Raw genomic sequence first — 17,652 nt, forward strand, 5'->3', positions numbered from 1 at the left:
ACCACGTCCTCTGGCAGCTCCTTCCATATAGTCAGCACCCTCTGCTTTGCAAAAGTTGCACCTCAGGTCCTTTTTAAAACTTTCTCCTCCAAAAATTATGCCCCCTAGTTTTCTGCTCCCCTGCGCAAGGGAAAAGGTTGTTACAATCTACATTATCTATGTCTCACTTTAATTTTAAACACTTTCATAATAGGCTAGTCCTTTTTCTTCCGTATTCCAAGGAATAAAGATCTAGCCTAGCCAGCCTCTCTCTATAACTCAGGGTCTTGTAGCCCTGGCAATATCTGTGTCAAGTTCTGTATAATTGAAACATGGCTTAGACAGAGTGAGAAGCAGAATTGTTCTGGTCATGCTAAATCAAACATATGTTCACTGTTACTCTGCAGAATGAATTACACATGATCTGTTAAAACAAACAGCGGCCTGCTCAGCCTTTATTTGTGCAATGCTGAAACAGTAGAACATCTTTTTCCTAGACCTTTGAACCTTTCGCTGTGTAAGATGGTAATGTTGACCTTTACATTGATTTTGCTGCCTGGTTAATCTGATTATAGCTTGCAACTATCGCACTGGGTTTTCTCTCCCCTTGACGATCATTCACTCAATAAACAACCCAGTGGGCCGCCTCTAAAGATCGGTATTAACCTAATTCATGAGCGATTGACAGTCACTCCAATTTACGTAGGTTTGACCTTAAAAAAGATTAGAACGAAATGAAATTTTCTGCTAGTCTGATTGCCTCTCTCTTGAATGCAGAAGAGCACCCAGGGAGAGTCAAGATATGCTGGCTCCTTTTAAATCAAACATTTTGACAGCTGTTTTCAGCCTTTGTATCTGCACTGATGTAAAAACAAACCCTCCCAGCCCTCCCTTACCTCCACACTCCCACATGGTTAACCTCTCCCTCAAGATCACTGCTAACTGGTGAGACAATTTGGCCTATCCCAATGCTACTGTGGACATGTCTCAAAATCGGAATTAATATCACTGGCATATGTTGTGAAATTTGCTGTTTTGCAGCAGCAGGACAGTGCAATACATAATAAAAAATCTATAAACTACAATAAGAAATATGTATATAAACCATTAAATTAAAAATAGTAGTGCAAAAAATAGTGAGCTGCTGTACATGATTCATTATCTGCTCAGAAATCCCGCGGTGGACAGGAAAAAGCTGGTTATTAACATCTGCTTTTTCAAAACAAATTAGCCTTTTCCCTACTATTCACTTTTATGATCCATTCCATGGATTGCTCTCACCTTTTTAAAAATTTCTTTATATTAATTTAACATTTCCATTCAATGATTTGAGCTTACATTCTTCATGCTGTACCCCAGTCTAAACTGAAGTCATATTCTATATTGTTTGTTTTTACTTCATAATAAGTGAAATCTAAAATTGTCTCAGATGACACAGGTTGAGGCCTCCTATCTATCTTTCCCAGTTGTCTACAAAATAAACTGCTTTGTTGCTTTATAACACTCTTTCAATCATAATGCTCCGATAAATCAATAAATTGCAAACCCCCTCATGAAATAAAAACCGAGGATGCTAGAAATATTCACCAGGTCAGGCAGCCTCCATAGAGAGAGATAAACAAGCACCGACAATTAAGCTAATGGCTTTTCTTCAAAATCTTCCATTCAAGAAAAGTCATCGCCCTTAAGTACCAAGTATTTCTGGTTTCCAGCACCTAGGGAATTTTTCTAGCAGTAGGTGCTGAGGGAGGTGTCCAAGAAGATGCAGTAACCGTCTGCATTTCACTTCCCATCTTGCCTTTTGGGTGCCAAGTGTTCCACTGCACTGCTCTCGGCCATATCCTGAGATCCAGTGATGTGTCCTGACTCTTCTATCAATCACCCACTTTGACATCCATTGCAGAATACGTTCATAGATTCATGCTTTTCTTTCTTGATTTGTAAACACACTGTTTCAGATTGTATTGAGCTACAATAGCAGAGCAATCTGAACTTCATTTACCTCAGAGCATGCCTGTGTCTGTTCTCAGGGCAATTGCAGATTGGAAATAATTGCTTTCCAGACTGGGAGACAATATTTATGATCTCACAAATGAGTATGATGTCTCCCAAATGTCGGCTTATCCTTTCAATTATTTTTCTTTGTCCTTTATTTTCCTCTGCTTTATTTCTATTCCACTTAATTTTTCAACTTTCTTTCTTCATTTCTTTCATTCCCTTTCGACCCCCGCCCCCCAGATTGATGCATATATTATAATAATTTGCTCCAGAGTTCCATCTGCTCCCATTGAAACACAGAGACTTAAAATCTTAAGTAACGACAGCAATGTTCTTCCTTGCATCAGGTTAGATTTAAACTTCCAAGCCTCAACTATGAGCATGTCATCTTCCCTTAACAAATGTGGGCAAATCTTTTCTGTATTACCAGCACAATATCACTGTGCCTTTTATGTTCACAGTGTTAGTTCTTGCTCACCCGCTTGGAGTAGAAGGTGCACAAAGATGGAGGCTCTTCTGATGCAAATGAGGCTTTTCATTTGACATGACAATCAGTTTGGTGTTGGGAAATTTGTTAACTTAGCAGCTGCAGTACAATGAAATACATGATAAATATAGAAAAAATCAATCAATCAATTACAGTAAGTATATATATGTACATTAATTGCACAAAACAGAAAAAATTGTCTCTACACTATGGAGAGAAATGTTAATAACTAAAGGTGTAAACTCTAGCTAATGTCAAGGCCAAAGTCTGTGAATTTATTATCAATTTATGTGTACAATATGTCACCATGTACTACCCTGAGATAAATTTTTTGCAGACGTTTATAGGAAATTAAAGAGATACAATAGAATTTGTGGAAAACTCTACATAGAGTCTGAGAAACAAGAATCTGCAAAAGAAGACAAACTCTGCAAATGTCACAAGCAGGGGTTGTTTTTAAAAGGAAAAGAAAAGAGTTCTTACATTTAGTACGTGGATTGCATTTTCTCAGTGTCATCTCATAGGTTTGCGGTGTTCCTTGGATTGTTTACCTTTTATACCTAATTGTCTTTGGACTAGCTCTGGGTTTTCACTTTGTTTTGCAGGTGTCTCATTTAGTATCATGTGGATTATTAAGCTTGCTTTGTATTTATCACTTTTATTCAATTTGGGATAATTTAATTAGCATGGTATTGTCATTGTCTTGCATTGTAGCTGTTGTTTTTCGAAATTATTGCTGCACCTGGACACTTGGGTTGTCTGATTGATCCTGAGTTACTAGGTGCTCTAGGGTGTGTTTCAGGGATGCATGCCAAGCCCTCTTTGCTCAGCCGTTGTTGATTCTTCTCTGGTAAAACTCTGAACGAGCACTTCTGTGTATCATGAGTGATTTCAGTTCTTCAAGATTCTGTGTAGTTTGCCTGAGTTCTTGTTAGTTTTTGGTAATTTATGGACTAAACCTTTTGTTTTCTTAGAATTGCCAAAGGCTCTGGGATTCCTGCACTTGTGTTCGCTAGTGACCCTGACAGCAAATGTCTTGAAGGAAAGAAGAGGTAGAAAGGGAATTTCAGAAGAACATTGAGGACGACAAACACTGGTGGAACGATGAAAAATCACGGGTGCACAAGAGGTTAGAATTGGAATGTTCCGATCTCTTTGAGCATTGTAGAAATGGAGAGAGTAACAATTAGGAAGGGGGCAACACACAACCAAGGGAACTAAAATAAGGATGAGCATTTTAAAAGGTGATGCTGAATCAGAGGCCAACATGAGCCTCTGACCGTATAATTATAGCTGATAATAATTTGGTGTGTATTGTGAGTTAGGGATGGGCACTAGAGAATCGGGAGAAGGTGGTTATATTAGTGTTTCCCAACTCTCAGCCCAGCCTATGCTGGCGGTAAATGGAGACATTCATCCTAAATTGTACTTACTGGTTTCCCCATTGCAATACAGTCCATCCCATTTCTAACACTTTTTACACCACGTTCATTAAAATTGCTGCCAAGTTAATCATGTATTAAAGGGACACATTTGCAGTAGGCTAGTCTGTGTGCAGAGCAAGGCAATGAATAATCGGATTCACTTGGTTGGTATCTGGAATGAGCTGCTAGAGAAAGTTATGGAGGTAAGGTCAGTAACAACATTCAAGAGCTTCTTGACAGGTAATTGAATGAATAAGGCATAACGAGCATGGAATATGGAATAAACATGGAATTAATGCAGGCAAGTGAGATTAGGAGAGATAGGCAGTATGATGGGGTGTTGGAAGGGGTAGCACTTCTAGTGGCCGGCTTGTTGTTCTCTGCCCAGGATCAGCTCATCCACCTATGGTTCCTACCTTCCACTCATCTCACCTGTGGCTCCAATGAACTGTTTGCACGCGACGGTGGCCATACCCTGGGACACCCCCTCTGCAGGCAAGCTAAAGCAGGTGAGGGTAGCTGGAAACCCCCAACCCATGTGAGATAGGGTTATGCCTCCCTCAGAATGTGGCCAGTTCCAGCAGACTGGGCAGATGTGATCAACTACAAGATGCAACGGCCAAGAAGGCAGTGCTGCAACGATTCATGGAGAGCGAAGGGCTTGACAAGGCACTGAAAGTGTCATGGTCATCCACTGCACTGATGGTCTCCAGTTGTGATGATTTTTTCATACCATTGGACCAAGATTTTTGAAGCCAAGAGAGTGGAATTGCTCCAGTGCAATGGCTTTTTCACTATAAAACTCCTCCCACACAGGTTTCATCATCCTTGGAATCAACAGACAACCCACACGTGGTCAGTGAAGATGCAATGGGCTGAATAGTCAGGTTCTGTGCTCTATGTTCATGACCTGCATTGTCTCTGCAAGCCACAGATGCATAAGAACCATTTGACAAGGAACAGTGGGGTCAGAATCCATTCCCATCTCAGGAATTAGTGCCAAAGTTTACCACTTGTAGAACTGCGCCTTGTATATCTCTTATATTTAGAAATGATCTGCAAATCTTTTGGAGACCATATGTCTCATGGTGTTTTGGGATGAATTCATGTAATTTTTTTCCATGCAAGATTTCTTCAGATTATGATCTACAGATATCCAATTTGAGTGAGCAGTGACTCCAACATGATATTTAAGAGAAGCTTATCACTATTTTGAGTATCTGTTTTGGAGGACTTCATTCATTAGGTAGAAATTAGTTAAAGTCTGCTCGGTTTCCATTACTGAGTTAGTTTCCTGTGGAGCATTGATCAGTGTGAATTGACCCGCACCAGTGATGAAACTTCCTTCATCAACGTGAGGAATTGTGTTTTATTGTATGTAATCTACTTGTTGATTCACAGCCAAGGAAGGCACATCTGTAATGCTCTTTCTCCCTACTGTGTCGTTGTTAACTTAATGGCACAGCTACCCAGTGCCTCCAAGAATTCATTTGGCAGCCACAATGCTGATTAGGGCCATAGAAAGAGCAATCTGCAGCATATAAGATACTGCAATTAGTCTCAGAGCCCACAGATTACAGAGGGGAGAATCAGCCTTAATATTATACACTCAGTGGCAGCTTATTCTGTTCCGCATGTACCTAATAAAGTGGCCACTGAGTGATTTTCGTGGTCTTCTACTATAGCCCATCAACTTCAAGTATCAATGTGTTGTGCATTCAGAGGTTCTGTTCTGCATACCACTGTTGTAAAGTATGGTTATTTGAGTTACTATCACCTCCTGTCAGCTTAAACCAATCTGACCATTCTCCTCTGACGTTTCTCATTAACAAGATGTTTTCACCCTCAGAACTGCTGACTGGACACTGATTTGATTTTGTTTTTCACACGATTCTCTGTAAACACTAGAGAAGAGTTCATAAAGATCCCAGGAGATCAGCAGTTCCTGAAATACTCAGACCATCCTATCTGGCTTCAACAATTATTCCATGGTCAAAGTCACTTAGATCACATTTCTTCCCCATTCTGATGTTTAGTCTGAACAACAACTGAACCTCTTGACCATGTTTGTCTGCTTTGATGTATTGAGCTGCCGGCACATGATTGACTGATTAGATATTTGCATTAAAGAGCGGTATACAAGTATACCTAATAAAGTGGCCATTGAGAGTCCTGTCTGTTAGTGACACCAAATGACACTTCACCAGTAGGCGTCACTGGTTAGCAATCCAGAGCAGAAAAACACGTTGATTACATGATCCCCTGTTTGACAAGGAAGACGATTCAGCATCTTAATACACTTATTGAAAAAGATATTTTCTTCCATTACAGTAGCAATCAATATCCTCAACTGTACTTTTTTTCTATAGCATTTTGTGTGTGTTCCTCAATGATTCTATGTATTTTGATCCTGTCTCCTACTGAAGAATTCATTCCAAGCCCTGAATATGAGGGGATATGTGGAGAAAAAAATTGGACTAGGTTAGGATTAGTGTAGGTTGCTTATTGATGGTTAAGAAAGAACCTATTATCATAATATATCGCTCTATTACTCCATGAATATTACTGTTTGTCAATGAAAAGGCTCATGATCTCAAACTTAAAGTTGACTTCAAAATATTGAACTTATGGGACTGGAAGGGTAGCTGCACAGCCATGAATATATTGGCATTAAGCAGTTCCCTTCCAGCATTCTACAGGATGACGTATTCCTGTAGAACTGAATTACCCACTGTCAAGGACAAGGAGTGAGCACATTTCCCAGAACCATTTGGAAGTGGAAATAATTGAGTTAAGTTAGAATCCTGCAGCCTCTTCCTCCCCACTCTGATCCCACTTCTAATCTCTGCATTTCTTTACTATTCCTGCCAACCTTCCCCGCTCTAAGGCTGAACATTCTGTCCTCAGCAAGAACCTACCTTTGTCCCCCTTTGCCCTCACCTCAGTGAGTTCTGCACCCGGCAAGACACTGAGCTCTTCATTAGTCCCACTTTTTCGGTAAGGATTCCAACCCCCGCCCGCCCCCCCCCTCCCACTGATGATCCCTTCTCCCATCTCCAACTGTCCTCACCTTCATGGAACCCCACACTGGTTCTCTGCTTGCTGTGCATCTTTTCACCTCTAATTGCCAACAAGTCATCAACCAGCTTGAGTTTAGCACTCTTCCCTCCTCCGCAAAGCTTCCCCCCTCCTTCATTCCCCATTCTGTTGTTGTTTTACCTTGTACTGCCTCAAAGCACAGTGTAATAATTTGATCTGTAGTAACAGTATGGAAGATATGCTTTTCACTATATCTCAGTACATGTGACAATAATATTCCAATTCCAGTTCCAGTTCCAATAATTCTATAACTGGTTAGATGCTACTCCCCCTCTGTCTAAACAATTAATTCCTCCTTCCTTCCTGTCTAACCTGGAGAAGGCATCAGCCCAGTGCTGAAGAATATTTCATCAGGATAACTGCATTTCAATCCCTCTGTAAAATGTTACTCTCTGTAAAATTCTTGTTGCAAGCCTGAAGCTCAATGTTGAGTAACACACACAAAATGCTGGAGGAACTCTGTGGATCCGGCAGCATCTATAGAGAGGAATAAAGAATTGATATTTCAGCCAGAGACCTTTCATCAGGGCTGAAAAGCAAAAGGAAGAAGCTGGAATAAGAAAGTGGGGAAGGGAAAGACTACAAGCTGGAAGGTGATAGGTTAAGCCATGTGAGGGGGCAGGTAGGTAGATAGTGGAGGGAAGGGGAAGAAGAGAGAAGCTGGAAGGTGATAGATGAAAGAAGCAACGGGCTAAAGAAGAAGGAATTTGATAGGAAGAGTGGAGTGGACCATGGAGAAAGGGCAGGAGGAGGAGCACCAAAGGGAGGTGATAAGCAGGTGAGGAGAAGAGAAGGGGTATGAGGGGAGCACTATATGAAGCTTAATTTTGTAGCCTTTCATCAGCCACTATTCAGACTCAGAGAGTACAGCCTTTGTCTTCCAGCACCCCCAGCCCTACCATCCAGCCAGTGGTCCACAAATCTTCAAACGTACACTCCGACTCAAAGCGATTTGCATTCACCTAATCCATCAGAGACTGGAAATAGAATTTGGGTGCCCCCTGAAGTGCTTGGGTCACTTTCAGATCGGGAGGTGTATATTGACAGAAAACTTGTATTCACAGGGGCCTTCAATAACCTGCCTCTTTGAGGACTGAAGAAATATTATCAGCTGTAAATCAACAAAGATGACCTGAGGGCAATGTTTTATCTGGGAGAGTGATTAATTTCATCTGATCTGCAGCATTTGTTTAAGCGCCTGACGATATTATGCTGTCAATCAGAGCCCTAGGAAAGGTTGATGACTTTGCAGGCTTCACTTGGATCCAGGACATGCACTTGGAGATTTCAGATCAGACACAATCACATGATAGGAAATTGCCTGTGAAGAATAGAATGAGGAGACATTTCCTAACACAAGAGGGCTGTTAATTTTTAGAATTCTACCCTGAGAAGCCTGTGAACAATAGATTAATAGATACAAAGAAAATCAGTGGATATGCAAATTGCTTGGGAAAATGGATTTGAGGTGAAGGGTCAGAAATGGTGTTGTATTAAGATGATGGAACAAGTTTGAGTGTATTTAGATTGGTATTGGTTTATTATTGTCAGACACACCACACTACAGTGAAAGGCCTGTCTTGTATATTATTCATGCAGATCAAATCAGGTAAATAATTAAGCACAAGGGTCCACCTTATCATACAAGAGGTCCATTCAGGGGTCTGATAGCAGTGGGATTGAACCTACACACTTTTGTATCTTCGGCAAGATGAGAGGTGAGAAGAGAGAATGTGGAGTCTTTGGCTGCTTTACTGAGGCAGTGACAAGTATAGACAAAGTCCATAGAGGGGAGGCTGGTTTCCATGATACATTGAGCTGCGTGCACAACTCTCTGCATTTTCTTCTATTCGTGCATAGAGAGGTTGCCACAGCAAACCATGAGGAAACTGGAGAGGATGCTTCCAACCCATTCTTGATTCTACTTCTTAGATTCTTGGAGAATTGTAGAAACGTGCAGCGTAGCAATTGCACCTTCCGGCCTACTTCCTCCGTGTTGACCATGGTGCTTCTCAACACTAATCTCATTCACATTGGGCCTGCGTTCTTTTGTGCCTTTCCTATCCAGTTATCTGTCCAATTACCTTAACAAGACGGCATAGAAACAGATCAAAGGCATCCTTAACTCACAGGCAGAAAAACTGAGACAGGAGTATCCAATAAAAGGAGCAAGACTTCAGCACGGACTCCACAGCAAGTGTTTAGCTCCCTGTGTGATGATAAAGTGAACATCCAAAACCTGAAGCTGGAATATGTACTTAACACTCTGTCAATAATGATCCCAGAACCTGCTCAAAGCCCTCTGAACCTCAACCACCCAGGTCTTACTCTGTTCTGACTGGTGCCATCAGGAAGAAGACACAAGAGCCTCAGGACTCACACCACCAGGTTCAGGAACAGTTATTAACCTTTCACCATCAAGCGCTTGAACCAAAGGGGATAACTTCGCTTGTCTTCACTTACCCCAAAACTGAAATGTTCCCACGAACTATGGACTTACCTTCAAGGACTCTTCATCTCATGTTCTTGATATTTATTGCTTGCTTGCTTATCTATCTATCTATCTATCTATTTATCATTCTCTCTTTTTTGTATTTGCACAGTTTGTTGCCTTCTGCACACTGGTTGTCTGCTCAGTTGGCATGATCTTTCATTGATTCTGTTCTGGCTATTGGATTTATTGAGTATACCTGCAAGAAAATAATCCTTGGGGTTGTATATGGTAACATATATATACATTGATAATAAATTGACTGAACTTTGAAAAGGGGTCTAAATTTGTCAGCATCAGGTGTCCACATTCATCCTGAACCACCTATGGAGGATACAGGATGTGAATAAAAATTATTGCACATCAGACCTGTAGACATAGGAGCAGAATTAAGCCATTCAACCCATCTGCTCTGCTATTTAATCACAGCTGTTTTATTTTCCCTCTCAGCCCTACTTTCCTGCTTTCTCCCCATAACTTCTGACGTCTTTACTAATCAGGAACCTACCAACCTCTGCTTTAAATATACCTGGAAGACTGCATTTGTGTAATCTTCCAAGAGAACTAAATTTGTATGATTACTGTTAGGTAGCTGGAATACAAATACTCTTAGCAGTACTTGTTTCTAAGCATTTATGCCAATGTTATTTACTTATGTAACTGCCACCAATAACCCCTAAGCCACCTTCCCTCTTCAAGGCTCCACCTTCATCTACACTAGCGGCTGGAGATAACACAGCAGGTGTTCAGTTAATCCCTGCACAGCTGCCATTTAATTAATCTGGATGTGTGGCACATTTCTCAGCAGAGCACACAATGTGCACAGGTCAGGGTTACTTGTGGCAGGCAGGATGAGTTGTACCAAAACACCCTACCCCCTACCCCCCCCCCCCCACCTTTGCTTACGTGTCTTTCGGTTAAACGTTGTTCTAAAATGTCTTCGTCAGACACACGTCAAAACATACAGTGAGCTGCGTCGTTGTCGTCAAATCTAATCCGTGAGGATTGTGCTGGGGGCAGCCAGCAAGTGTCTCCAAGCACAAAGCTTTACTAACCCTATCCCGTATGTCTTTGGACTGTGGGAGGAAAGTGGAGCACCCAGGGGAAGCCCATGTGGTCACGGGGAGAATGTACAAACTCCTAACAGGTAGCAGCTGGAACCAAACCTTAGTTATTGATTGCTGGCTCCTTAAAGCAATTGAACTAAGTGCTACACTACCCTGCCACCCCTTACACTACTGTCCCTTTTCTATATTTTGGACTTTGATCCGCTGCTGTCCATAAGAAGACAGAGGTCAGATGCAGTTGCACAAAAACCTGGGGATCTTGTTATCCACAGGGGGAATCAGTCACAACTGATCTTCCCTCCAGCATTTCCAAACTCAAATCCCCCAAAGCATATAACTCATTTCTTCCTCCTCCATAAGTCCACAAGTAGGACTTCACTATTTCACAATGTTCATCGTCCACAGAATTAATTTCTTCTTAATTTAACCCTGTGCAAGCCTTACTTTGACCATGCACTTTCCAGCCAAATTTGCAAAACTTTTAAATCCCTCAATTACATTAAAACTTTTCATTTTACTGGTTCCACATGCCTCACCTTTATGCCATCGACATCAGAGTCTTCTCCAAATCTTGAGCAATTGGTCTGAGGCAACGTTATTATTTCTTTCAACAAAGAACAGGACAGTCCCTTTCCTGTGGATTTTCCACTGATACCTATTGTATTACCCACCACCCAGGCCATGTTCTTTTCTCACTGCTGCCATCAAGTAGAAGATGCAAGAGCTTTAGCACTCACAACACTAGGTTCATGAACAGTTACTACCCCTCAACCAGCAGGCTTTTGAATAAAAGGGGATAACTGCACTCACTTGCCCCGTCATTGAAATGTTCCCACAACCAAATTATTTCACTTTAAGAACTCTTCATGTCATTATCTCATGTTGTCATTATTTATTGCTATTTATTCATATTTGCATTCTTCAGCACTCTGGTTGCTCTTTCACAGATCCTGTTGTGGCTACTATTCTATAGATTTGCAGAGTATGCCCACTGGAAGATGAATCTCAGAGTTGTATCTGGTGATATATATGTACTTTGACAATAAAATTTACTTTGAACTTTGTTTTCCCACCTCCTCTCCAACCGCTGAGTTCCCAGTGAAGCTGATTTAGCTGTATCTCCTTCAATACAATATTTATTCCTCATTGTATGTTCTGTTGGCAGTGGGCAGCCCAACCCCAAATAGTGATTGCTCAAAGGAACACCTCTAGTCAGCCTGCAACCAAGACCACCAGCAATTTAATCTTCCATCCTACTCCCACTCAGACCTCTCTGTCCTCTCTTCGTACTATTCAATTGAAACTCAATGTGACGACAAGAAACAAAACCTTCTCTTCCAAATAGGCACATTACCAATCTCCAGAGAACATAATGTACAACAATTCAGATAATGATTCGGCTGCTCCCATTTATCCATCATCTAGATCCATTGTTTGTTTCCTTCTTTGTATATTCACCATTCCTTTTCGCCTTACTTCATTTATAATAATATTGAGGACAAGGCTTCTCTATATGTGCCTTGAGAGGCTGAGTATACTGTAAGTCATCACTGACTTGTTGTGTGAAGCGTACAAGATAATGGATCTTGCTTTAAATATCTATGAAACAAAGAATACATGAACACAAGAGAAAAAGAGCAGCAGTACAACAGGATCATGGCTGATATACCTCAATACCTGTTTCTTGCCCGCCCTTTGATTCCACTAATATTCAAAAATCTGGTTTCAAATCAGTGACTGAATGTCAACAACCTTTTTGGATAGAGAGTCCTGACAATTCAACACCATCTAAGCGAAGCCAATTCTCCTCACTTCATTCCCTAAAACCTACCCACTTTTTGAGAGTGTGATCCTGTGTTTCAGGTTGGAGTTCTGTCTGGGTGTGCAAGTGGGTAGGAAGGATGGATGGGAAAGGGACCTATTTTGCTGTTTTTGGCTTGTTTTATTTAGTTATTCTTTGTTGTTGTTGCTCATGTTGTTCTGTGGGCATGCTACGTTGGCGCTGGAATGTGTGGTGACATTTGTGGTCTGCCCTCAGCTTATCTTTGGGTATCACTGGTTGTTAACGCAAAATGACACATTTCACTGTATATTTTGATGTACGTGATAAATAAATCTAAATCTTAATCTTATTTGGGGAAATATCACCTTGCATCTGCCCAGTCAAGTCTTTTCAGTACTCTGAATGTCTCAATTAATCTAAATTCTGGAGAATAGAGGCCCATAAAAACAGCTTGTGCTCTTTGAATTATTTCCAATGTTTAAACATTTAAAATTTACTTAACGTTTCTGATTTTATTGCCAATGTGAATAACCTCACATTTTCCAGATTGTACTTCAACTGCTATGATATTGCCTACTCAATCTGCAGGTCTCTATCCCAATTAAGCCTTTTTGCATTCTTACCACTACTTACCAGTGAATCTGGAAGTGTAACATATGGTTCTGTCAAGCCAATTATTAATGTAGATTGCAACTAGGTGAGATTCAAGCACCAACTCTTGTATAGTTTATTAGTCACAGTCTGCCATCCTGAAAAGGACTCTTTCACTCCTTTGGTTTCTACCTCAGATTCAGTTTCAGGTTTGCTTGTTTATCACATGTACATCCAAACATAAAGTGAGATGCATCGTCTTCTATTAACGACCAACAGAACCTAATGTCGTGCTAAGGGTAGGCTGCAACTGTCCCCACAAATTCCATCGCCCACATAGCGTGCCCACCACGTTCACAAATAACACTGACAGCCACAGGACAACGGCATCAAAACACCAAGAGGAAAACAAGCCCCATTTCCCCTCCCCCCACACACACACACACACTCACACACACACACACACACACACACACACACACACACACACAATCCTTCAACTGCAGGACAGGCCGCCTTGTGGCCTCCGACCTCTATTGGGCTCATGAATTCACAGATATCAGGCCTGCACCTTTCCCAGTGACTTATTGATCCTTTTATGCCATGGACTCTCTGTCTGTGACTCACAAGTGAGGAGTGTATAATTCAGAGAGGTTAATTCTCAATATAGATGTGTACAGTAACTCCACAACAGGTTAAACTGACTCTGGGTGAAGTGACTTTACCTTTAACTTGGGAAATTCACATTAACGTTCAGATCAACTTTTCATTTATTTTATTCTGTTCCTGTCAGGCTAACAGGTAGTTAGTTCCACAGGCTAATGATAGTTCCATGTATTTAATTTCCAAACTTTCCTATTAGTCACAAATATCTTTTCCAGGACCTGTCCTTTGCAGTAAACTTACCAGAAATGCTTTCAACCACTCCACCCCCACACAGTAGTGCCCCCACCCTTAGTTCTGACAATAATCATCCTGAATGCATTAGATGTGGAAAAGTTCGACTACTTTCCATATCTTGGGAAACATCTCCCATAGAAGGCTGACATTGGTGGTGAAATTCACCATCATGCTCAGTGCATCACCAGAGCCTTTGATGGACTGAGGAAAAGGAATTTCGATGATCAAGGTGTGAAACCCAGCACAAAGTTCACGGTCAGCCATGATTCCCAAATTCCTTGTAAGTTGCAGAGATACAAATGGCCTTCAGGAGGGAACTCACCAACATTTCTGCAAAATTCTCCAATGGGACAGAGTACTAAAAAGGAGGGTATAAATTTAAGATCAGAGTCCAGAGAGTGAAAAAGACAGCAGGATCAGCTTCTTCATGCAACAGGTGGGGCATATTTGGAATGATCTGCCAGAAAGTCCCCCTTACCATTAAGCACATCTGTATGAAACACTGTCGTAGGAAAGCAGCATCCATCATCAGAGATTCACATTACCCAGGCCATGCTCTTTTCTCGCTGCTACCATCAGGCAGAAGGTACAAGAGCCTCAGGACTCACACCACCAGGTTCAAGAACAGTTACTATCCCTCAACCATCAGGCTCTTGAACAAAGCAGATACCTACACTCACTTGCCCATCCATTGAAATGTTCCCCCAACTAATGATTTCACTTTATGGACTCTTTCATCTTGTTATTTCATGTTCTTATTATTTATTTATATTTGCATGTGCACAGTTTGTTGTCCTCTGCACTAAGGCTGACATTTCATTGATCCTGTTGTAGTTACTATTCTATAGATTCCCTGAGTATGCCCACAGAAAAATGAATCTCAGGGTCGTATGTGGTGACATATATGTACTTTGATAATAAAAATTCACTTTGAACTTTGTACTCTGTAGTGGTTCAGGTGGGTGTGCTAGCAACATTCAAGAGCTATTTAGATAACTACGTGGATAGGAGAGGGCTATGGTCTAAACATGAGCAGATGAGACTCGCTCATGGGGCCACACAGTCAGAACGGACAAGTTGGGCCAAGGGGCCTGTTTCCATGCTGTGTGGCTCTATGACTAATCTATGTGTAAAGAAAGTGAGAGACCACCTAACAGAAGGGAAACAACAACATTATTCGTTTTGTCCATCCTGACATAGCATTTTCCTTTGTTCGCTGGCTCGCTTCCCCTTTCTCTGCATCTTAAAAATCTGTATTCCTCCCTCAGCCCCCCAACCCCCCACCTAAGTTCTGATGAAAGGTCATCGATCTGAAAAGTTAATTCAGTTTCTCTGCCTACAGATGGCTGGGGACATTCCACACATCTGCAGTTTCTCAGCTGTCACCCTGTGAGACTATTTGACTCTATGCAGAGCTAAAATAATGTTCACTTCATACAACAAGGCAGATCCTGAGATGTTAGAAAAATAACTCCAAAGGATCTATTTGAGGATTTCTTGATGGATGTGCATGAAATTTATCCTGCCAGCCCAGAGGAAATCCATATGGTCACAGGCAGAACGTGCAAAACTCCACACAGACTATTCCAGAAGTCAGATTTCAACCCGGGTTTCTGGCACTGTTCTTCAGCAGTCCTACTAGTGCAGCTGTGGATATGGTAGATTGTTCTTGGCACCAGTATCTCTGAGAGTTATTCCTAATTATTTAGGAGAAATGAGCTGAACACACAAATAGAAAGGATTAGAAGCCATTGTTGGTGAGATCAGACAGGGAATGGAAGGAGACGTTTGTGGAACATTATCATTAAAAGCATTGATGCAACCATCTCTGGCTTCCCATCTGTATTATTAGTAATTCTGTAAGGATATCTAATTATAGCTAGGTAGGAACCTGGTTTGATTGCTTACTAATGCCTATGTTCAGTTTTTGGTCTAATGGCTACTGGGAATGAAAGGGTTAACTTATGAGCAGTGACTGAAGGCTCTGGGTCTGTACTCACTGGAGTTTAGAAGAATGAGGGGAGATCTCATTGAAATCTATTGAATATTGAAGGGCTTAGATAGAATGGATGTGAAGAGGATGTTTCCTTTGGTGGGGTGGGGAGGGGGGTCTAAGACCAGAGGGCACAGCTTAGAATAGAGAGACATGCATTTAGAATAGAGATGAGAAGGAGTTTCTTTAGTCACAGGGTGGTGAATCTGTGGAATCCATTGCCACAAGTAGCTGTGGAGGCCAGGTCACTGGGTGCATTTAAAGTGGAGGTTGATATGTTCTTGATTAGTCTGAGCATGAAAGGCTATGGGGAGAGGACAGGAGAATGGGGTTAAGGAGGAAATAGATCAGCTATGATGAAATGGTGGAGCATACTCGATGAACCAAATGGCCTAAATCTACTCCATGACTTCAGGTCTTATGGTCTAACATAGCAGGCCATTCGCACCAGGCCTCATTTGTTACACCTTCGTGTTTTAACCAGAGGCTGTTTTTGTGAGATTATAGAGAGGGTGAGTATTTGCAGCCAAACAATCTTTGCTCTTAAATAACCTCTCCATCAATGGGCTTGACCAACTGACTCACTAAGAAATGGGTGGGTGGAAGAACCATGGAACTCCAGTTTGGCACCCTGTACAAGAGTTGCAAGGTAATGGGACAACTCTATAAATCTTTGGTTAGATGACATTTAGAGTATTGTGTTCAGTTCTGATTGTCTCTGGAAGGATATGGAAGATTTAAAGAAGGGATTTAACAGGATGCTGCCCGGATTTAAAAAACATGTCTTAAGAGGAAAGCATGACCAAGTTAGGCTATTTCTCTTTGGAACGAAGTTGGATGGAAGTTCACTGAAAAGATGTTAAGAGTCATTGATAGAGTGTGCAGTCAGCCCCTTTTTCTCATTATGACTGGCTAATACCAAAGGGCATAATTTTAAAAGTGATTTGGAGAAGGTATAGGGAGGATATCAGTGGTAGTAGAAGCAGTTACATTAGGGATATTTAAGAGACTCTTACAGAGGCACATGGATGAAAGGAAAATGGAGGGCTATATGAAAGGGAAGTATCAGATTGATCTTGTAGTAGTTTAAAAGGTTGGTACAAGATCATAGGCTGAAGGACCTGTACTGTGCTGTACTGTTCTGAATTCTATGTCACACTTCAATAACTTCAGTAGAGAGTAAAATCTGAAAATGGTTCAAAACCAGCGTTGCACCCAATTTAATCAGTTCCCAATAGCCAGATTAGGACAACATCTGATCTTCTGTGTGGGGATCAATAGATTTTTTTAAACTCTATTCCAGGAGACAATTTACAATGCCTCTGATAGAAAACAAATGACCACTAATAAATAAAATATATTAAGGGTTAATACTTGCAGTCAAATAGGTTTCTGTTCTACTCACATTCCCATCTCGATTACTGATCAAATTCATGCACAATACTGATTTATATCAACTTTAGCTGGTGAGAGGTCAACTCCCATCCAGGCTGTGAAAATATATTTGTATGAATAATTATTTCCACAGCTCTACTGTATCCAAGGGACAACTAGGTTTGAATATAAATGTGTGTGCCCAGGCTCACACAGTCAGGTTACAAATAGTTGGGATGATGCAGGGCAAATGAAATATGAATTTATTTAGATTTGTCTTGCAGAATGATTGAACCTCCAGTGTGTGGGTAGGAAGGATTGCCAAGCAGGAATGAAGTAACTAGGAAATTGAAAAAAATATATACCAAGTCTGTGGAGTTGATGTACATTTGTTTAATTTTGAAGTGTAGTTTTAAATATTTACAATAACACACACAATTGCCCCGTATACAGAGAGTACAGAGAA

General features: G+C 41.1%; 1 long non-coding RNA gene across 1 annotated transcript in view; it reads left to right on the plus strand.

Moving 5' to 3' along the window:
- Positions 1-3,528: 3,528 nt before the first annotated feature.
- Positions 3,529-17,652, plus strand: part of LOC132382550 (uncharacterized) — a 38,795-nt gene continuing 24,671 nt past the window's right edge. Inside the window, exon 1 of the long non-coding RNA XR_009508388.1 lies at positions 3,529-3,593. This is a non-coding gene — a long non-coding RNA (uncharacterized LOC132382550). The remainder of the gene's footprint in view (positions 3,594-17,652) is intronic.

Source organism: Hypanus sabinus, chromosome 28 (assembly GCF_030144855.1).
Source record: "Hypanus sabinus isolate sHypSab1 chromosome 28, sHypSab1.hap1, whole genome shotgun sequence".
NCBI lineage: Eukaryota > Metazoa > Chordata > Chondrichthyes > Myliobatiformes > Dasyatidae > Hypanus > Hypanus sabinus.